Source organism: Pseudomyrmex gracilis, unplaced genomic scaffold (assembly GCF_002006095.1).
Source record: "Pseudomyrmex gracilis isolate BER0280 unplaced genomic scaffold, ASM200609v1 scaffold_196, whole genome shotgun sequence".
Lineage (NCBI taxonomy): Eukaryota > Metazoa > Arthropoda > Insecta > Hymenoptera > Formicidae > Pseudomyrmex > Pseudomyrmex gracilis.
In genome coordinates this window covers 245363-268809 of record NW_018020780.1, presented here as the reverse complement: position 1 = coordinate 268809, position 23447 = coordinate 245363, and the positions used below count along the sequence as shown (strand labels likewise).

Here is a 23447-nt window from a genome sequence, read left to right as displayed (position 1 = left end):
GAATTCGCAAAGATAAAAAATCCGCGGATCGATCAATCTGACCGTGTTGCTTGACAATTCACAATGACGTTACCTCAAGCACGTAGAAAAACAGCACTCGCGACAGAAACAAGAAAATTACACAATATATACAGGTACATTGTACTTGTTTGCAGAGATGATAACTTTAATAAGATAATTTTGCGCGGCTCCGAGAAAGAGAGAAAGAGAAAGAGAGATAGAGAGAGATGTCAAGAGCGCGAACGTAAGAAAGAGTTGCTCGCTCGAGTAAAAGCACCGCGTTTCCAAACACACATTTATTTGCCTATTCAAATGACTCACGAAGCAAAACGAGTTTTCGACGTAGAGCAAAGTGTCAAGCGTTGCACCTTCATTTCAAGCGCGAAACTTCACGTGTGTAATCGCGATAATAAAGACAGAGAGAGAGAGAGAGAGAGAAACTGGGAAAGCGTCATTTATATTCAGCGACTCGAAACAAACACTGCGAACACGTATAATATCATCTTCCACCACAGCGATGAAGTTTCGACGTGTTGTCGCGCACACAAGAGAATTCCAACGGTCCCTTTCATTTTTGTTTTTCTTTTTGACAAAATAAAAAAAATCTACGACACATTAAAAAAAAAAAAAACAAATCACAAATCTCGTCGCCGGGAAAACTTCCGGGGTAGGAAAACCGCGAGTTCAATGTTTCTCGAGCGAGTAACTCGGAGCGCTTCTTCGAAAAACCGAGACGCGCGAGAGATAGAAACTCCCCAAAGAAACCGAAGAATCCACAAGTGCGGTGCGATGCGACGCTCTCGACACCAGGCGCGATCCCAACAAGTATCGGAGAAAAACGCTAGTTAATATCTGTGAGTACCTGGTATTACGCGCTGTCAAGTACGTTGCGGATACCAACCGGATATTACGTCGGATTGGGTTCTCGTTCGAGAAGATCCGCAGCTGATGAGAGACATCAGCGAACTGAGCCCGCGCGAGTGAAAGGCGGAGGAGCGGCGAGATATCGGCAGCGGGTGGCGGGGCGGCAGCAGCAACAGCAGCAGCTGCTGGTGCTGCTGCAGCAACCGCAGCAACACCGGCGAACGGCAACTAAGAGGGTGTAGCAGGCCTCTAGTGCGAAGCCCTCTATTACGTCCAATACCCACTACCACTGTCATTAGCAGCGGGAGGACGTAGTCCTGGATCGTCCGTGTGTACGTCTGTGTGCGCGCGCGCGCAGTTGGGGGGTAGTGAACGCCACGGTGCCTTCTATGACGTCACGCGGGAGAGAATGCGAGGGTGGTACTGAATGAAGATTGTAGTCTGCGAGGAGTGAATTCAATTCGGTCTCTCTGTCTCTCTCGTCTCTATCTCTCTCTCTTTCTCTCTTCTATCTAGTCTATCTATCTCTCGTTTTCCTTTTCTCGAGGTGTCTTTGAAGATACCCTGTGTTCCTCTTTTCAATTACGAATTACTTGAGACCGAGAGAAAAGGCGATTATTCCAATAGTACAGACAACGAGAGAAGATTGCGAGCGAATTTAGAATACACTTTAAGGTAAGATAAACTTTACGGTTGGCAAAGAGAGAGAGAGAGAGAGAAAGAGATCTCTTCCTCGATAAGGATATTTGAAAGCCGCGCGTACAAAACTTGAAACAATTATCAGGAAAATAAGACGCAATTATCCGCTTCAAAGCGATTACAAATCCAAATCAGCGGGACTCAAGGAAACTCAACAGACTGTTTCCAGGTGAGTGTTTTTTTTCTTTTCTTTTCTTTTTTTTTTTTTAAATAGCAAAAGATACGCGCGGCTTCGTCGTTTCCGTCCGAGACACCCGATGCGTACGTCCGGAGGGATGTGACATGCGAGAGAGAAGCCGAAGGGGGTGGGAGAGAAGCGTCACAGATAGGGTATATACATCAACGAACGCCCACGTTTCGCGCTGGGGGAAGAGAGAGAGAAACAGGACCGAGACTATCTCTCTCGCCAAGTGCTATCGATTTTACCAACACCCAGCAATCGTCAACCCACGTCAAAGCCGGTTAGAGTCTCACGTTTTACGTACATTACGCGCGCGCTATATATTTCTCTCGTTCGTAACGAGAATATTTCGCGCACCGGCCGCGTTTTATCGTTGCGCGCGCGTACGCGCAAACAAAGAAGGGATAAAATTTTCGCGCAGTTACATATATTTGTCACAATCCAGGATTTTTTTTCAGGTGCTTATCCCCCTCTTGCCGGGGAGCGTCGACTCCTCGCCCCCGCGCGCTTTTACGCCGTTTTATTCTGCGCAGACTCGGTGACATTACGCATCGAGCGTGCGCGCGCGCGCACACACAAACTTTTTTTTTGTTTTTCGATAAAACGCGAAAACCACCACTGCGAGGAAATTGCGTCTATGTGGCGGAGACGCGAAAACCACCGCGCGCGTCAATGCGGGAATTTACACGCGCGTTTTTCCGCCGCAAAACGAGAGAAACCGCGATTACTCTCGACGTTATGGGACAGACACTCTGTATCTTTCTTTGATGCGCGCTGCAATTGTCCCGGTGTCCCGTTTCTCGCGATATCGTCGCGCGCCAAGTATTTTATTTGAAAAATAATAACAAAACCGCGTTACAATTGCCGATGAAACGGCGCGCCGCCCTATCTGAAAAAAAAGATAAAACGCGAAACTTCGCATCGCGCGCGCGCGTTTATTACAACGAAGATTGATACGGCGGACAACCGCGGCGTGTAGCGCAAAGGCAAACGTGTCGTCCACACGAGGACGAGGAGAGTTGGAAAGTGATGAATGTGAAATTCGCTGCGGTCAATTATAGAAGAGCGTTGCGACGTTCGAGTCCAAATAGTCATCTGATGCAAATTGCATCCCGGTGTAAACGTCTGCATTCCTCGTCGCTAGGCAACGGCGCCGACCTGCGAAGCAAATCTCGGAGACTCTCTCGGAGATGATGCGAACACCGTGAATACCTAAGCGCGTGCGTTTACCTCTTTCTTTCTCTCTCTTTCTTATTCTCGTGCCGTGCGCGACGCAACGTGAAAACGCGGTAAGATCGGCGACACGTCTGGGAAATACTTGCGGCGGCTTGCGGCTCCTCGTCATCCGATGCGAGAACACGGTACGTTGCGCACGGAATCAACGAATAAGGTAAATGTCCCAGTGACCGCAGACAAACTTCATCTGTGACTTTTATTAAAGAAATAATCAACAAAGAAGTATTTAAAAGAAAAAAAACAATTGGAAGCCGGTAACTAAAAACGTACCTTAAAAACTCCTTAAAACAATGAACAATTGTCACGCGATTAACAATATTCGCACATCTAACAATTACTTCTGTCCGGGTGACACATTTACCTCGGCGAGATTCGCCCGAGGGACGACGATTTTTTCGCGCGATAGAATTTCGATTCCCGAGCAGAGTTTCGGGTCTCCGCTTCTCTCTCACACGTCGAGAAAAAAAAAACTAATAACAAAATTCTAATGAGATTCAAAACTCGCGTTTCACCGACGAGGTGTTGTGTCGCTGATGATAAATATCGTTGTTTAAAGAATACACACGCGGCGAGTGAAACCGAACTCAACCTATCCTATCACGCCTTTATCATTGTATGTATAACGTCGCGCGACGCGCAGATGCGCCATGAAACACACGCCACTCTCGATGACAAGAGCAGCAGCGTGCACGACAGTCGAGAGAAGAGGGGAGTTGTGCGTCCGAGAGCGAACTCTACGCGCGCTTCCGCCGGAAGACATCCGCGTCGTCGTCGTCGGCGACAGCATTGAGCGAGATTCCGCATTATCGAGCGATAATATCTCGCTACTTCTAATGGAGTTCAATTGTAATAACGAATTAAGGAACGAACCGCGATACTCGACACGATAAATGCTCGCAATTGCTAATGTCCGTCGCGTGCTCGTAACAAGACGGAGGTTATCTCGCGGTTTGTTTAATTGGCGATTCTTCTGCGCGATATTCCGCACCGATAATTTTACGAAATATTATTATTATTATTATGCTGAGAAATCGCGTGCGTGGCTCGCACATCGAGCCACATCGTCTCTAATCTACGCTCGTTAATCGATCACGCCCTCTCTCTTTCTCTCTCTTTCTCTCTTCCACATCGCCGAATTAAATGGCGACAACCCGTCGTCGCGCCCCTTCGATCGTCTCGTCTCTTCCGCTCCGCTTATTTCGACCCTGACCCCTGATTTCGCGTCGCCCGATTTTCGCACGTGTGACCGGGCGAAGAAAAACACACACCAGTGTGGTTCGGCGGATCAACGATCGCAAAAGCCGCGGCGGGGAGGGAGGGAGGGAGGGAGGGAGAGAGGGAGAGAGAGAGAGANAGAGAGAGAGAGAGAGAGAGAGAGAGAGAGAAAGAAAGAGAGAGGAAGAACAGAATAAACGCGATCGACGAACGAAGCTTGTAATCCTATTTACGAATGAAAAAAAAAAGTATTGCCGGAACAACAAGAAGATTAGTTAGCTAGCAAGAACAATCTGCCGAGCTTGTTGAATTTTTTGTCTTGCCCGACACAAAAACCGTTTTGGTTCGGAGCGGATTTTTCCTGCTGGCATTCGTATAATGGGAAAACTTTTCTTTTCCGCGTATAAGGTACACAAGCGTTTATCGAATCGCGGAGGTCGCGAGGTGAACTATAGACGCGCGCGGCGCGGGGAATTGATAAATAATTGATCGGTCGGCATCGACGCCTGTTAAAGAATTTAACAGGCGTATTTGTCGCGGATGTGCGCCGCTCGCGTTCCCCCTGTCAATCCGTTTCGCGCAAAACGTCACTCGCTTCTGTGGCCTACATCGTACAACCGGGAAATGTAATGTCGCGGAATAAATTGTCGACGAGTCATCCGCCACGTGCCACGGGACACACGGGGGATGTAAAAGTCACCCTTTCTCTCTCTCTATCTGTCTTACGTGCGTACAGGCGGTAGATTTGCCGTCGAGAGTGCGAGACGATTTTAACCGTGTGTCTCGGCGTGATCGATTTAACGACGTAGAAAGAAGAAACACGAGTTGGGTCGCGTTTGAACGTTTGGTTCGGGAAAAAGTCGAAAGAGCCGAAATCCGAGGGAAAAACAAATTTCTTCCGACGCACTTGCATTCGTCCGAGTTTTGCGCGCATATTTTTGCAGCAATATTTAAGCATCCGATGATAACTGAAATGATACGTTGCGCACGGGAATAAGGAAGCGATCTACGTGCGCGGAAAACAATTTTCGCTGGAACAGCAAGAAGATCAATTACCCACACACGCGGTCAGCGAGAAAAATTTGTCAAGTTATTTTTTTTCTTTTTTTTTTTTTTTTGACTTCGCCAACAAAATATTTTGCTGGCGAAACGAAAAGTTCAATAGACTTGGCGAATTTGTCTTGCTGGCCGTACACCAGACGAAAACTTTTCTCTTGCGTGAGAACGAGATTAAATTGTAAGTTCGAGAGCAAAGTACTTTTCCTTCTCTCGAAAAGAAAATACACATCCCTGTCGTCCCTTTACCTTGTCCTTTAACTCTCAGAGGACGTCCTTTAACTTTCGGAGAACGATATAACTGCGTCACCGCTTCTGAACACTCGTTCCGCTGAATAATCAAGAATTCGCTTCGCGTATACACAAATATAGCGTACTTTTAAATTTTACATATTGTGTATATATATATATATATATATTTTTTTTTACCGTTTCATTTGCTTTTGCACAATGTATTTTATGTAATACATTTCCAAATATATTTTTGTAATATATTTACATATTGTATTGTTACTGTACATTTTTTTAATATGTATATTTAATTTATTTATTTATTTATTTATGTAAATGTTTAGTTATAAATATTTTCTTAACAAACATCAGTCTCGAGCGACTCGGCTATCGCCAGTGACAAGTTATTCGTATTATTGTACGTGTCGACAGGAAAATTTGCAACAAAAAAGACTAAAACAAAAAAAAAACAAAAAAATGATTGATAACACGCAGAAAAATAGACGTTGCGATGCATACTGCACATCGCGCCAGTAAAAAGTCGAATAATGCGCGCAATAAAAATTAATGATGTGCACACACACACACACATGCACACAAGCCGGATATATGGGAGATACGCGATGGTATAAGATCGCGAAGATTGCCCGGGCGCGCGCACAAGTTGTCACGGCTATAGAGCCTCTCTATAGCGCGGCGAGAGTAGTTTTGCATGAAATAAATGATGCGCTATAGAACGTTACTTTACAAGCGTGTATATATGTGATTCATGTATCGCTAACGACGGCATAGTTTACGTAACTTTCCCGTTCGTAATGGTAAACCAGTTGCGCGACGGCGCATGTGATTTTGTGGGATAAGAAGTGAACGTACTTTGGAATCAAGTATAACACATCTCTTTAAAGTCGCGGGCAACTCTCTCACAAAAGTCACGGGATTGCGCGAGAGCGATCGTATCTCATCGAGCGCGAATTTCGTCTGTGTGTTCTCCGGTCTTTAAAAAAAAACAAAGCTGCTCGAAAGATTTGAATTTAAACAAACTGTAAAAAAAACATATATATTTTACATGTTATTTTATCGTTTCATATAAATAAAAATTTGTATTTTTTTTCAAAGCCGATGTTACAATCGGCTTATCTCCTTGAAGATAATTTCTGCGCGCCGGTGTGACTCTTTAGCTTGCTTTGTTTTTGCTTCTTTTGACATTTAAATTATTTTACATTCACAAACAAACGAGACACAGGCAAGTTAATTTACTAAAAAAAAAAAAGAAAAAAGAAGAGAGTCTGACACATTTTGTCCTAAACTCGGCGTCGCTTTATCGATATTTTATTTATAGACTGGGAATGGGTTGTTTTAATCACTGCACGTAAGTCGACAGCACGCAAAGCGGCGCTGTTACCGTCGTCGCGTTTAGCAATTGCACGTAGGCGACGGCGAGTCGCGCTTGTCACGGGCACGCGATTCGGTCCGCGCCGCCCAATTCCAGAAGAGAGTGTGTGTGGGCGCAACTTCGCGTGCAACGGAACGTAGCGTGCAACTGGTTGCACTTCATTCTTCCCGAATTTACCGGACGACGTGAATAGATATGCCTCTCCGCGCGGCTTTCGCGAGAAGCGCGCGCTGCTCTCTTCCCCGCTTGCGCCGCGTCGACGTTCCGCGCGATCGAAGCGAACGACATCGAGAGCTCGCGGTAAATAACTTGCTTGAATAATAATGCGCGCGTGATAAATTTATTACTGAAGAATCGCGGCATGCACCGAGGGAAGGAGAGGGGGAAGGGACAAAAATAGAGCGCGGCGATCTGAAATTGCTCGCGAGAGGCCTTGGCGTCACGCGGCCTCCCGCGGCGCTTATGGATTAAATAAGACGGAGCGGAATGTAAAATCGAAATGAAATATTCGGCCTTCGTGCGTTCGGACGCCGCGCGTTCGACAGATAGGCAGCACAAGCGTCGTCGTTGTCGCCGTAACTGGAAAACGGGGTCACCGTGTATACGCGAGTAGAGACGACGTCGCAGAAGAATCGAGGATGTCCCAGTTTCGTGCCGTGGGGGTCGTTGCACCCGACCGACAGCCGGTGCATCGGCAGCGGGTGTGTGTTAACGACGACGACGACGAGCGGGGGGAGTTTCGATTTCGCGCGGCGCATCCGGGAATCGCGCGCGCGTGCACGCTCGTCATTGTTTCTCGTCGACGCGCGCGTGTGTGTGTGTGTATAGAAAAAAGTCGCGCTGTGCGACCCGCACGTCAAAACGGAGAAAAGTGAAAGAAACCCGAAAGTTTTATCTCCGTCGCGTGGAGGAGAAACGCGGCGGAAAAAATCGAAATGCCACGAAGCGAGTTTTTCGAGAAACCAGTCCGATGAAGTCCCGTCGCGCGACGAAAAGGATCTGTTCCCTTATTGGAGAGAACGCGCTTATTTATTGTCCGCGTCCCCCGAGGCCCCCGCGAATAAACGATAGTTCAGATAATCCGCGCGTACATAAATTACACGCAAACGACCGGTTTTCACCGGGGAGGTTGGTCGTAATAAAACCGCGTAAAAAAATCGCGATCACGTGGGAACCGTTCCGTATGCGACTATGTCGCATTCGATGTACTTTTTCCGTCTCTCACGTGCACAAAACCGATAGAGCATAGACACGTTCGTAGTAAGTACGGAAGAGAAATTTCTCCCGATTAATTATTTAATTCCGACAATTTCTACGAGAGAGAGAGAGAGAGAGAGAGAGAGAGATACGCGGAAAAAAATCCAGCGAACAATTCCTGCCGACAAAAAGAAAACAAATCGCGCAAGCGCCTCTTCTTCGAGTTCTCGTTACTCGCTGCGATCGTTTCTCGCTGACGTAACAAAACAAACGCGCGGATTCGAGAGGAGAAAAGCAGCTAAATTGAGAAGAGCGCAGAGAAAGAGAAGTCGTCGGTATGAGAGAAGCTCGTCGACAGAGCGAAGAGGCAAGCCACCTGACGTGGCTCGAGAAAAAGATAGAGAGAGAGAGAGAAAGAGAGAGAGGAAGGAAGGGAAGGAAAAAAAAACAGTCGCCGGAGATGAAACCGGACGTCTCTCTCTCTCTCCCGCGTACCGCATTTGTACACACTACCGTGCGTATGCAGACAGCGTGTTGGATCATCCCGACACACGCGCGTGTGCGAGGCGAGGCGAGCTGTTACGTGCGCGCACACGTGAACAAGCAATGCTTGAACCGACCGTGACGTCACTGGTCATTGATCTTTGCCGCGTTAACTAGCCTGTGCTCGCTGCTTTAAACACTTGCGTCTCCCCGCTCCTCCCGTCCAGAGTCGCCGCCTTCTTTTTCGTGATTTTTTACATGCGATTTATCGACGCGACAACAGCTGCTTTGTTTTTACAAGTGTTATCTCTTCGCGTTACCGAGGTAATTCCCCGAACGTCACGTATCGATCGGAAATTGACGCGGACTTTAAACGCACAAAGGCTTATCTTCCACTTCGATATGGCGCGATGTCGACTCGCCGAATACCTTTTTTTTCGGGAAGAAATCCAGAAATTTTGGCGCAATTCGCGCGCGGCTCGATCGATCAATCGCTCGGCGTGCGTCGTTTGCGAAATGATAATCCGTGAACTTCAATTTATCAGACCTTTCTAATGTGAATAACGACGTAACAACGTTGTCGATTGGCGGCGGCGGCGTTGCAATATTAAACGCGTCCGATTATCATAAATTAGCATACAACATTTAAACCGCGAGCGCGCTTAATATCGTTGCGACGATATATGTTTTCGTCGCGCGAGCAACACGCGAGATAAAAAAGCAATTTGTTAATCGTTAATTTTGAATTTTCGCGAAGAGTGGCGCGTCTTGATTGTGTTACCGTCTCGTTTTACCGGAGTAATCCGTTCTTAAGCCTTCCTGAGCTGTTCGGGTCGTTTCCAGATCCATCTCTCGCCATTTAATAGCCGCTAATTAAGATGGAAATTAGTTTGCGCTTTCAATATTTCCCGACTTCCTGCTTCTCTCTTTGCTCTCTATTTATTTCGAAACTTCGGCCTTTAACGAAGAAAGATTACCATAACGAAGAGAGGTAATTATAAACATATAAAGAAACAAGGTGTCTCGTTGAAAAAAAAAAAGAAAAAAAGAAAAAAACAAGAAAAAAAGCCAAACGAATTTGCGCGATGTGCGTCACGCAACACACGCGGGAGAAGAAGCCTGCCCGTCGATCCTGCGACACAGTTAAATTGATAATCAACCGGCGTCGAATCGCTGACGTCATTCGGATCGAAGTCGTCTCCTGTTATTTTCGCGAGATACGGCACTTCACGACGCTTGATGTCGGGAGAGAGAAAGAGAGAGAGAGAGGAGAGGAGAGAGAGGAGAGACGGTGGAGGAAAAACGACGTCAGGAACTTTCGGCGGGGATAAGCGTGCGGAATACAACAAGCGACGGAGGACGGAAGAGAAAAGGACGGAAAAACGGAGAGTTGGATAAAAAGAGGGGGAAACCTCGAAGGCGCAATACGTGTTTTCTCCACTACTACAGGAAGCGCGACGACCTTGCCGAGGCTGCGGACTCTTGCTGGCTTCGTTTCGCGAAGTTTTGTTCGCTTCGGACTTCGCAATGATCGGCGAAAGCAACGAGAGCTCTCTTTTAAACGATACGATTATTGCGAGCTTGTAAACAGACTTGTCGTATCTGTCGTCGATATCAACAATCCTTTGATATGGCGATCTCACTCGAGACCCCGACAGATTTGTATTTGTTTTAAGTTGTTTTTAAGTTACAATTGTAATTAAATGTACTTAAAAATATGTTTAAAAACAAAAATAAATAAAATATATATTTATAAATATATGTGTTAATACATATTATCAATAAATTAATAAATATATTTTTAAAAATTAAAAAATATAGTATACGCTGTGTATGTTAGTTTTTACTACTTTTTCACCATTTTCTCGCGTACGCGAAGCGACTTTTTGATCATTCAGTAGATTACACAAAGTCAGAAGTCTGATCTAGCCGCAGTTTCCTCCGAGGATTAACTGTCAATCTCATTGTGGTTTTTTTTATACACGTCCTGAAGCTTCTTGCAAAAGTTCAGCTCGCGCGAAAAATACATATCACAAAATCAATGTAAAAAACAAAAAAAAATGAAAAAGAATACAAGGATACACACGCAATTACAATATCTCCAATTAAACGCACAAGAGTACGTGCATGCGCTCTCGTAAATATCGGTCACGAAGGAAAAAGCACACATACACACATACGTCGAAACGTTAAAAACGGCGCAGTGCGGGCTGAGACTTCGGCTTTAAGAACCGTGCGCTCAACATTACGTAATACTAATGAGCCTTGCCAAGACCGCTTTCGACCTGCCATCTTCCCCTTCTCTCACGTACGTGTATATGCGCGCGTACACACATATAAGAGAATCCGTCACGTGAGCGGGTATGCACGTGTGCCGCGGGCTCTTTCTCTCTCTCTATACGCGAAAGAATGTGACGTGTAACGTGTATTTACCACCGACAGAAATTGAATGGTGCAATTTCCAAGCGCAGGATCTTCGCTCCGTCGATGTGTGTGTTTTGCGATCGAGCGGAATAAAACCGAAAGATATAATTTTTTTTTTTTTTTTCCCGAATATCTCGAGCGATTCGCGAATCGGTGCGTTTCATTAATGAGAATAATATCCGACGAGAGTAATTCCGTTCGCGCGGTTTTTTTTCTCGACGATTAATTGATTACGAATATGTTACACGCACGTGTTTGTTTGGTGCTCGTAGCACATCAAATCCGGCTTAAAGCGATACTTAAGTCCCATACTTTTTATCACCGATGCGCGAAAGAGATCTGTTTACTGCAATAAAAATCTCACGCACGCGATATGCGCGCAAACTTACACGCAATGCATGCGAAAAAAAAAAAATAAAATAAAGATTATTCGAGCAGTTTTAGGTTTTCTCTTTGTTCCCCTCTCCTCTTGACGTATTATATTATAATTCGATTAAAAATATGTCGCTTCGACCAATAATATTTTTCCCCTTTGACTTTTACTAAGCCAATTATTATTATTACACAAAGTCAATTTTTTTTCTCCCGATATCCTGCGAAATGCGATTCAAAGAATATAAAAATAGACTCGTGTAATTACAGCAAGTCGTTCTTTTGCGAGGCAAATTATTATTATTCTAGTCTTTTTTCAGAAAAAAAACTGAACAAGAAAAATCCGAGAAAAAATTGATTCGTTCGACGACACTAGTGTTCTGCTTTATATTCTTCCCCTTTTCTCTTGTGCATACAATTATAATAATTAACATTTATTAGCGATAACTTACTTTCGCGTGCAAAAAAAAAAAAAATAATAATAATTGCAATTACATTAGTCAGAGCGAGATTTGTTTTATGAAGTTTAATCGAGAGTTACGAATCCGTTTGTTATCGTTGTTTTTTCGTATTAACAAATCCGTATTACGATACCATTAACCTTTGAGGAGTCTATCGAAACCGCAATATAACCCCGGCGTATCGCGCGCGCGGTTTTCTCAGATACATTATAATTAAACAACAAATTTAAACATTCATTAACTCCGAAGCACAGAGCGATACCGTTGTTATTTGCCGGTGCGAGTTGCGAGAGGAATTTTTTTCGATATACGCGCACACACGCATCGGGGTCCCCGCACCGATTAAAAAAAAAAAACACCGCGCAATGTTGCGCGGTTATTATTCATTACAAATATCGTTCTCTCTAATCACCGGCGCGAAGTATCGAGAAGAGAGTCAATCACATAAACTTGTCTCACGTAATTCCACGGGTCACAAGTTGAAACAGGATCAACATGTTTCTCTCCTCGAATCTCTTTCTCTCCCATTCTCTCCGTGTGTGCGTGATAAGTTCCTTCGAAAATAGTCCGCGAGTGTTTACCGGCTCGACCGTGTGCGATTCGAAAATATCGAGCGCGATTACCAAGTTGCAAATTTATCTCGATTAATTGCTTGTTTTTTCGCATTCACGTCCAATTACATTACATTTTTTTCTCCGTAGTAATCTTTGGCGCACTTTCATTGTGTCGCTTTCTAAATTTTGCGATTTGCACAGCTGTATAAACAGAATTTTCTTCTTGTTGAGACAAAACCGATCTAAACTGTGCAACAAAATTGCTTTACGTACACGCGCATGTGTGACTTTGTAATTAATTTTTTTAACTTAACTGGAAAAGCGCGAACGCTTCGAATCGAAACATGCTTCATAGAATAAATAAGTTTATAGTTTCTACTGCTCGCGCTCTTCTCTCTCTCTCTCTCTCTCTCTCTCTCTCTCTCTCTCTCTCTCTCTCTTTCATCGTGGCTATTAAAACCGGGCTTAAGGAAAATTACTCGACAGCCAATTAACAGATCCTCTCGCATTAATAACGTCGCGCCGCGCGGTGGTCGGAAGAGGAAAGAGAGAGACCGGTTCGTTGGGAGAGCAACCTTGTATAACAATCTCGTCGTTGCTATCTCTTGTGCGAGAGAGAGAGACATAATGAGATTGAATGCATCTTGGTCGAGGTTGAGCAGCGGCGTTTGAAGAAAGAACGAAAGGAAGACCCACGATCGGACTCTCCTCGAAGAAGGATACGGCCAAGGACGGATAAAAAAAAAAAAGAGAGAGAAACGGATACACATCCGTGTTCCGAGAAAAAATGACGTCTGTTGTTAAAGCCGTGTTTCAACCGACCAGACGCGAATTTGCATTCGTGAAGAAGTCAGTCCGGCGGAGCAGGTAGAGAAGAAAAAAAATTCATCGCGACTCATTCGCGGCCGGGCTCGTTACGCGGCGCATTAATTGTCGCGATTATAGTCTGCGCAGCGCGGAGCAATAAATTATACGTAAATGAGTTCCGCGTGACGAGCAATAAGTTCGGGGATTGAAACAGCTCTCCGTTATCGAAATTGCGAAATATATTAGGATCGATGAAAAATAACGAGCTTTTATCGACGAGCTCTCAATTACAAAATCTCTGCGATAACACGCGGCGGTGATACGCGCGCGATAATAACGCGCGCGCGCGCGCGCTATTTGCTTCGCGCAATTTCACAGCTGATATCTTTCCGAGTGATTTTTAAATCGGGGGGAACTGTCGTCGAGTATATCGCGCGATAAAGTTCGAATTGTTTCATTGAAAATTGCATCTTACTTACAATTGTAATGATCAAACAAGCGCGCGAGAGATCCCGCGGAAGATCCCCTGGTAAATATTACGCGCGCGGTAACATTTACGCGCGTTTTGTCTCGCGCTCTTCACGCGCGCGCGCGCATCGCGACGGGCATTTATCTCGCCAGACGGTACGACGGTATTTCGTAACAGACATTGACATTGCGGTAAAAGAGGGTCGGCAGCAGACATATCCGCGGATCATCGACCTTGCTTTTCTCTCTTCATCGCACGCGTGCGTAAACACGCCGATTTCCCTCGCGATCGACACGCCTTTTCCGTTTCAGAGAATCGCGCGCGTCGAATATTTCCTGTTCAAGATCGTCTTGAGTTCGTCTCGAGGAGATACGGGCCGTTTTATCGACTACAGAGCGTCTCAAGACGAACTCCAAGACGACCCTGAACACACGCGAGATTCGATTACGAACAGCTGCGAGGTCTGTGCGAGAAAACGCGCTCGAAGATGAGGCGAAAACCTCGGACGACTTATACGGGGGGGGGGGGGGGTATAGGAAACGCTGTTAATGTCTGAAATCATCGTTGCGCGTCCTCCATTTGTGTTCGAGAGTCAATTGCAGTGGGCGAGCGTCGTCGCATACCAGGCAAACGATTATTTGCTTTGATCCGTCGCGCGTTGCATTCTCTTTGTTGGCGATTGCTGCGTCACTTTGAAATCAGATATTTAAGTGTTAACAAATATCCCATAATCTAAACTGAACATAACAAATAAATAAAATAAATAAAATAAATATATTTAAAACAATTAAAAAATACAGCCAACGCTATATTTTTAACGCTGAGCGACTTTTTGACTATTCAGTAAAGAACACGAGTCAGAAAAGTGAGTATTCCGAAAAGTATGTCCTCCGAGAGTTGAGGGATTTCGCGATTTCATGACAGAGTTTGCGACAGAGCGAACGGACTTCTCGGGAAACAATTCCGCAAGACGGAGTCGGCGGCGGAGGCATCAATGGGACGAACACTCGCTCGCGCGCGGCTAAAAATAAAGTCGCAGTGCGTCATTCGAAGACCGCGATGTAAGATCGAGTATATATGTGTAAATATATATATATATTCGATTATTGATTCAGCGCCTTCGTGGTTTTATCCGCGGTGAGGTCCACAGTCTCTTTTCTACGATTGAAAACGCCGGTGCTTGCGTAACACACATACAAACACATACACAGCGCCCCCGCGCGCGATGTTATTGACGCATATGCGATTATCAGACTTCCGTCCGAGCGAGCTTGGTAATCGGTATTCAGAAAAAAAACACGACGGCAGCGAGACGACAACGAGCGTAGATGCAACAAATTTTGATGTAATATAGCGCGATAAACAATCGCAAACGTGTGGATATAAAAGAAAAAAAGAAAAAAAAATGTAGATGCCGCGTGTCGTTCATAGAGAGCAACGTGCATGCTGCCACGTGCGCAATCGCGGATTTGCACTTTTATACGCGCGCTGATCTTAGAACAAACACAGGATTTTGTGTGGAAACCTCTTCAAAGAAATGTGTCTCGAATCTAATTTCGGGATCTCAAATCGGATTTGCGAAAGAAAGAAATCTTAGATTCCGGCTGGCTGGAAAATCCAATGTACGGATTCTGACGTTGGAAAATTAAATTGTTTCTCTTCGAAATCGCAGATTCAGTTTTGTAAAAATTTTAATTCAAAATAAAATTGAAACCTCAAAAAAAAAATGCGACAAAAAATATAGACGGAATCACGGACGAATGCCTCCAAATTCATTGTTGTTTGAGAATTCGAAAACGGAATGTAATCAAGTCTTTGGAAAATTTCCACGCGGGAAAGCGCGCGATTAACGCGCTTTTAGTCGCGCGAGCGCAATTACCGAGACGTCGCGATAATGAAGCAACGACGCGACGCCAGCGAGTTACGTGTTTCTGACACCAAGAAAGTCCCGAAGTGAAACAATGGCAGCTGGTGCACGCGCACCGGCGGGATTTACACGCGCGAATAGAACGAAAGGCTCGGCAAAGGATCAGCTGTTCCATCTTGCGCACAGAGGCTTCTCTCTTTCGCTTGTTCCAACTCTGCGAGCGACGGTCGTTCGTTAGAATAACGACCGTCGTTTTTACGGCACCGTGTTTCAGCCTCTTTCTCGACGATCAAAGCGCAGTCGTCGTGTATCGCCACGCAAAATTTCGTCGTAAAACGCGCAAAAATCCGCCCGCGAGATCCCGGCTTCGTTTTTTCTTTTTTTTTTTTTTTTGTTTCACGAATTCTCCGAGATTTTTGCATCATTTTTCTCCCCGTTCCGCGACTAATCACCGAATGACCGATGGCGGGTTTGCGCAACGTGGCGCAATAATCGGACCGTTAAATGCACGTAATTGCAAGCGAACAAAATGGAACGCGCGCTCGACGCGGCGTGACGGACGCGCTTGTTTGCGCGACGAACGGCGTGTGTACTCTGTGCATATATTTTTGCAACTCGCGACGAACGTTCTAATTACACAAGAGAGACATCGCGCGACGATGAGAACGAAACTATTCGCCGGAGATACGATTTAATTTTCGCGTTCCCAAAACCCGGAGTCTCTCCCTTCCCGCTACCACGCGTTTCCCTTTCACACGCGTCAAAACGCAAATATCTAAAACTCGATGTAAAACGATATTCTCGCGAACACATTTAATCCGATTCTATACATCTGTGGATTTCAGGTCAAAAAAAAAACAAAAAACAAAAAAAAACGTTAGGAAACATATTCTCGAGCGCGCGAGAAAACACGCGATCGATCAAGTTTCAACTCAATCTCCACGCAAAGTGTAACTCCGGTGTACTAACCGAATCAGATTGCGCCCGTGGCTCCGTAAACAACGCGTCAAAGTAAGACGATGTCACGTCCCGCCACTGCAAACAACATCGTCGTCGTGAAAGATCGACTCCTCGAGAGTTCGATTCCGCCTGTCATCGCGACGTGACGGGACAATTTCAATGAAACGGCGGACTTGCTCGCGCGCTCTTACAGGTCGAATAACCCAGCGCGAAGCGTCGTCTCGATCTCCTCTCAACAAGTGTGCCACGCGATACAATAACAAGAGATTCTGTCGCGCATCACAATAGTTGATATTTCAATTTTTTTTTTCTTTTCACAAGTAATTGACACAAGATACTCGATTCAAGAAACATTCTTGCGGCGTTTATAATGTTGCACAACGCGCGAGCGTGCAAATAGCTCAATTGTTGTTGTAATTAAAAATCAACGCAACAAAGGAGCGGCGCCGATGTCATAGTTTTTCACCTTGCGAGCTGGCGACACGAAATTGTTGCGTTCAAAGCAAAACGCGAACACGACACGCGAGCACAAGTTTATAATCGCTTTTTTGAAGAAACAATTAACTCGGCAACTTGTGCGGCGTGTGTCTTTTCGACGACGACGCAAGATCGCGTGGCTGAAATTAATTGAAGCAATTTGCCGAAATCGCCGACCAATTTTCCGAACGCCGACTCGCCGACGAACAACTCGTGCGCGCAATCGGAAAACTCATTTAACTCTATTCGTTTGTTTCCCGTATAAGTGCCGTTCGCGGAACAACAATTTCGCCGATCGCGTCGAATAGTTTTCGAAATTTACGCTAAGCGCGATTTTGACGCGCAAACAAAACGTCTCGAGCGTCACGATCTAAATGAAGAAACAAACTCGTAAGATTTTTTTTTAATTGTTCCAATGACCGGACATTATTAAAAAAACAATTATAAGTATTTACTTGTAGTTTTATTTGAGGTTAGAATACCTCAAATAATGAGGTTAATAAAAATATCTCAAAAATTACTTGAAACACCAAGAATTGTTTATATTAACAAATGATTAATATTTGCATGTCTGCTAATTGCATTCAATAAATGTCCGAGTCACTGGAATATTTGCCTTCTATGAAAAAAAAAGTTTTGCCATTGTGTACGTGAAAGAATTTGCCTACGGAATTTCTTTTACAACTACGACCTTTCGTCAACAAACCAACATAAACATTCAGTGAACTCAGCAAATTTTTCTCACTGTCCGCATGGTAAATAATCTTTTCTGCTATTCCAGCGAAACTCTTTTTTTTTCCCCGTGTAACTTACTCAGCGCGCATGCCTGCTTATCCATTAGTCGCAAATGGCTAAATAAACGACGGCGTGGCGTCGCCAAAAATGGAGCCAACCGAAGCCGCAGCCGGTCGTCGAATTAAAACTTATACTCGACGACGCGAGTTCAACCTAATTAGCCCCGGTCGATCATTAAGCGGGCAAAACGTTGCACAAAGAGCATATCGGTCGGACGTACGTGAGCGCGCGCGGTCAATGCGGGTTTATCGAACGTCGTCGTCGCTCTCTCGCGAAGGAGCCGTCGGAATCCCACGCACGACAACGATTTGTTCCATTAGCATAGCTCTACGTCGTTATCAATTTGTCCGATCGATCGAAGGAGCGGCCGGCAAAGGGAAAAGGGGAGGCGGGAGAGACTCGCGAAATCGACGTGCGCGCGCGCGCGCGCGCGATGATATTTCTTCCGTATTCTCTCTCCGATTACGTTGCACTTATAAACGAGAGTCATTACACTCTTATATAGCTTTTAAGTAGCGATATCGGCGAGCTTTTACAGCGTTCTTTCTGCTTACACTCGACCGTCTCTCTCTTTCTCTTTGAGACGAGAAATCAACTTTTCTCTGTCTCTCTCTTTTCTTCGACAGCGGTCTTTCTTTCGAACGCGATAAAATGAATGCCGCGATTGGCTCAATTTCTCGGGGAGAGAATCCGCAAAATGACATTATTTCGCGAAATTCTTTATCCGAAGAAGAACAGAAGTAATTTTTGTCTTTTCGCCGAAACGACGAATTTGAGAAAATCTCTGCACCGTGTTCCGCACGTTCTTCCGATCATGTGGGAAGAACCTCATATTAGAGTGGCTTATTCTTTTACTTTTTCGCGGCAATGGGTTTTCAATCCTCTTGTTCGATCGAACTGAACTTTGTCGCAGATTAGTTTTTTTTCGTATTTGGAACCTAGGGGAGGATTCCCCTCCCAAAAAATTCAAAATCAAAAATAAGAGCAACCTCCCGATGTACACGCGACAATTCCGCGGAGAAACACGGTAACACTAGCGAAAGAGCAAAAAACCCAGAACTTTTTTATGCGGATCGATCGACGCGCGAACAGTCGACGTACGCACCTACCGGACATACATGCGGGGTGCGTATATATATAAATCGCAGCCATTAACAAGGCGCCAGTAACACTATTATTGCTTATGTAACGCTTATGTTCGTGCTGATAATAGTCCGCGCGGTCGATCGGAATGAATAATTACCGTTCGATTATCTTAACAAAACAAAAAAAAAACTACTTCTTACATTTTATTTTGCATTTGCGATTACTTTGTTTACGCGCTTCATCGCGTTCATTCATCACCGATTTCGCGAGACACGAGATGTAAAAAAAAAAAAAAAACAGCATGAAAAATCATCATGTTCGAATGCGTTTTGAATAAATTTCTGCGTTTTCTTCGGGCCGAACATTGCAGCGTAAATTTGTTTTTCATCGACGACGCAAACAAAATGCGAAAAAAAAAACCCTCAAAGTTCTCGCGAAAACGCGCGAAGAGTAAACAAATCCGTGCGCAAACGCGCACGTGTCGCTCCGATGACGACGGTGTCATCATCGTCATTAGGCGCCATTCCGGGAAAAGAATGTCATGGAAGATTGATTCTGCGGTCTTGCAGTGCAAGAAAACGCGCGCGCGCGTCATCTCTCTTCTTGCAAATGCCTTGTGGCTCTCGTATATATCCTAAATACCAGAAAAAGGTCACGTTCGCGGTGAGGCGTCGAGTTCTGGCGGCCATAATACTCCGCAACATTGTTGGTCAGACGTACATATTCCCTTCGGATACCCCGCCGCGTATACTTTCACGCCGCGATGAGAAGCGGCCGGTCTTTTTCCCGCTCGCGCGAAACAAAGAAAACGAACCGCGACCAGGAAACGAACGGATTCCCCTTCGCTTCGCGCGGCGTGAGAGGCCTCTCGCTTTCGCGCGATAAGGGAATTTTTTCTTCAATCTCTCCCGCGCGCGATAACGACGTCGAACGATTTTATATACGCGGTGTGTGCGTTGTCGCACTTTCGAAAATTTCGCACTTCAGCGTTCCGCGCGCGCGTGACGCGAGATATTTCACAATTAAGATCCTGTTACATCGTCCGAATATGCGGGAATTCGAAAAATTCGATGAATCACGCGATACTCGCGCGCGCGCACACACACACACACATACTCTTCTCGAATTATAAACAACGGGAATGATACAATCGAGCGCGTTATTTGACGTCTCCATATAAACCGGCGCGAAACAAAACGCCACGCGTGCGTATTTTTGAAATATTTTATATATATATATATACAAGCATACGTCGTCTCGAACGCAATTACGTAAATTTTCGCGCTTCTTTTCCCCTCCCGGGCCGCCGTTTAAATTAACGTTATTACATTTGTCACGACGAGTTGTCGCGTAATAATAATTTTCGAGAGATGTGACATTTACGTTGCGTCTTCGCGAGAGAGGTCAATAGCTCCCGGAGAATCCGTTGACTCGCAAGAGAAGTTGACGAGTGGCGTGCGCACATATATACATATATATATATATATATATATATGCACGAAGAGTCAATATGTTCGACGTTCGCGTACAGGTGTAGGTATATGAGAGATTCGTTTCACCCGCGACATACGGGAGTAGATACGAGCGCAAGTGCTCGGCAACTGAATCTTCGTGAAAGCAGCGGCGAATACTAAAAAATAAATCCCCGACAACACGCAAAAAATTTGACGTTAAAGAATCAATCTCCCCCGCAGAAACCAAACACGCGACGAAGACGCTGCAACGACTTCGCCGCGCGGAAAACACCACGAGTGAGACGTAGAACTTACACGCGTAAATTGCACAACCCCGTGAGATATTTTAATTACATCTTGCACGCCGATTAATCATCGGCGTTGTTTGTTATCGAAACCTTGGCGCAGCCGAGGCCTTTAAATAATGCATGAAGACAATGTTAACGCGGCAGTTATAGCGTCAGTTTGCGCCGCGCGCGTCGGTATACATGATGAATAAAACTTCGTTATATAATTCCCTTCCTTTCTCGTCAAAGGAGCAAAAGTTTACGCGGCGGCTTTTGCTACATAATAGAATCGCGTAATCGCGTATCTATAATAGTCGACGCCGAGACTTATTTGCGGACGCGCTCGCGATTCCGCCTACAAATCCGCTCGAAACGAATATTACACCGAGGAAGCCGGAGCCGGCGGCCGGCCGGGTTTATCGCTCGTCCGCCCGTGGTCCATTTCTTCGCGCGGCCTATCTCCATCGCCATTTATTTATTATCACGGTCGCCGCGCGCGCACGAGCCGAGATTACGCGCGACACTTCGCGCGGCACACATTGTGTGCGCCCGACACGTATCACTACCGCGCCGCTTTGGCACACAGTTGAGGGGGAAAAAAAAAAGAAGAAAAGTCTCGCACAGAGAGCGGTTAAATATATATAAGATATGCTTCATACATAAAAGAGAGGCGAAGGTGCGCGACGAAACCCGCGTGACGACACGATAAGAAAAACACGAAGGATTTGCGGAGTGAGAAGCGCATTGATACGCAGTCCGCGCGCGCGCGCGCACGTGAAAAAGGATATTCCCTTCTTCCCCTTATTTTCTTTTTTTTATTTCACCCGTCGCGTCGGGAGATTTATTTCTTGTTTCGCGATATGAAAAGATATATGTACTGTGTGTGAAAAGTATTACACAGAAAGAAGGAATTATTTCTCTCACAATTAAATTTGACAACAATTGTGATTTTTAAAGTAATTAATTTTCTTTCTCTTTGATAAATTAACGAACAATTTTTACACGACGTGACGTTACTTCGAGATTCTGGTAAAGGAACGTTGCGGTCGCGTTTCCAGGGCAATTTGAGAGCCGTTTTGATGACGTTTTAAAATGAGAAAAAATAAAAGCTATCCGATGTGTCTTTTATTCCGCGAGTTCTCGGCTGCACCTCGTCGAGACGCGAGCGCTTAGGCAACCGAGAGTGAAAATGGATCTAGACGATTCGAGCACTCTCCGGTCGGCGTCCGAGCCGGTTGAGAACGCGCAAATCATTGCACTCTCACCGCCTCGCGATACCAATTCAATCGCCGCGCGCTCGTGATGAGGGAATAAATGAGGAACGATACCTAACACAATAGAATTGCTAAGCAGAAGAAGCCGTACATAAAGTTCCTGAGACTTTTGAAGAGACAGAGCGAAATGTATCGCGGGTCAAGCTGTGTATATATAAAGAAGACGGAGTGACAATTTTACAACAAGAGAGATGTCGCGTTTCTATCTCTCTAAATAAATTTCCGAGGTACATTTTCGTTGAAAATCTTTGCCGCGCAAATATTTTTTTTGCAGCAATAAGAGAAGAACGTCTCGATAACCAAACACGTACCAATGGCCGGATATGTTTGTTAAAGAAATAATTACTTATTAATTGTAACATTTGTCAATGTTTTAATTGCAACAATTCTCAATATTTATTTTTATCATATATTTTTAATTATCAATTTTCTAACACATAAATACATGTAATTACATTGATTAGATACGCAAATAGTTTGTTATAATTATTTCTTCAATAAATATCCAGTTATCGAGACATTTATCTCGGCTTTTACGTGCGCGATTGAATCTAATAAAACATAAGAAGAAAGAGAATTAAGAAGCCCATTGCAATAATCTATTATCGCACCTACACACACTCGCGCGCGCGCGCGCGAAAACGTTAGATTGAACAAGAAATCCGTTATCGATGTTCGATCCACGAGACAGATGATCGGAACGAGTGACTGACATTGTCGAGGAAGTTCAGAGCGCTTGACACAACGCCGACGGCATTAACGAGACACTGAAAAATGGAGCGCGCGCCACCGAGAGAGAGACGCACACACACACTTTTGCGCGCGCAATAAAAGAAGAAATCCATCATCACATTTGATCAATAAACAATTTCTAAAAATGGTAGCGATAAGAGATAACATTGTGTGTGGTTTTTTTTGACGCCGAAAAGAATTCAAGTTTATCAACATGCTAATTAAGTCATCGAAAAATTGATAACGATATAACGTACAAAATTACATAACATACAGAAAAATATGTGCGTGCACGCAACACGCGCAATTCTTTCAAAATTAAATCAAACCAATTACACCGTCTGTCGAACAAATGTGTAACGCAAACGTTTGCAGAATTTTTACAAAGCACACCCGATTATTCCCGGTCGTTTGGTCGCTCGAAATCGAAAGCGCGTTTCGCAGAAAGGTCTTTCGTTCGTCCGGAGTTGCGTTTCGAGGCGCGCGCGCGCGACTTTTCCAACAGACGGCCGCGCAAAGTCAGACGATGCAATCGCCACGGATCATGCGACCTCGCAGAATCCATCGATGTGGGACACACGGGCACTTAGCGCGGCCGTCCGCCGCTTCGATAAGAATAATACACGCGGAGAGGACCTTGACAGAGGCGCGGCCCGCTACTCCTCCTCCTCCTCTTCTTCTTCCTCCCACGGAGAGCGAGCGACCGACAGAGAAGTTACGACTGTGTTTCTTCTTTCGACGCGCGCGCGCTCGATATATATCCGAGAAACGAATTTTCCCAGATGCGATCGGCGGCGCGGATTTCAACAGCGAAGGGAACGCGCAATCGTGTTCCGTGACGCAACGAAACGACGCGACTTGCGAAATAACCGT

The 23447-nt window shown here is 45.1% G+C and overlaps 1 protein-coding gene across 3 annotated transcripts in view; it reads right to left on the bottom strand.

Moving 5' to 3' along the window:
* LOC109858280 (protein FAM46C-like) overlaps nt 1-23447 on the bottom strand; it is an 83184-nt gene that overhangs the window by 3903 nt on the left and 55834 nt on the right. The window contains exon 1 of one of the 3 annotated variants that reach the window (XM_020435371.1): nt 863-948. The exons of the other annotated variants lie outside the window; for them this stretch is intronic. The gene's annotated coding sequence lies outside the window, so the exon portion shown is untranslated. Of the gene's footprint in view, nt 1-862; nt 949-23447 lie in introns of those variants that run through there. 3 annotated transcript variants of the gene reach the window in all.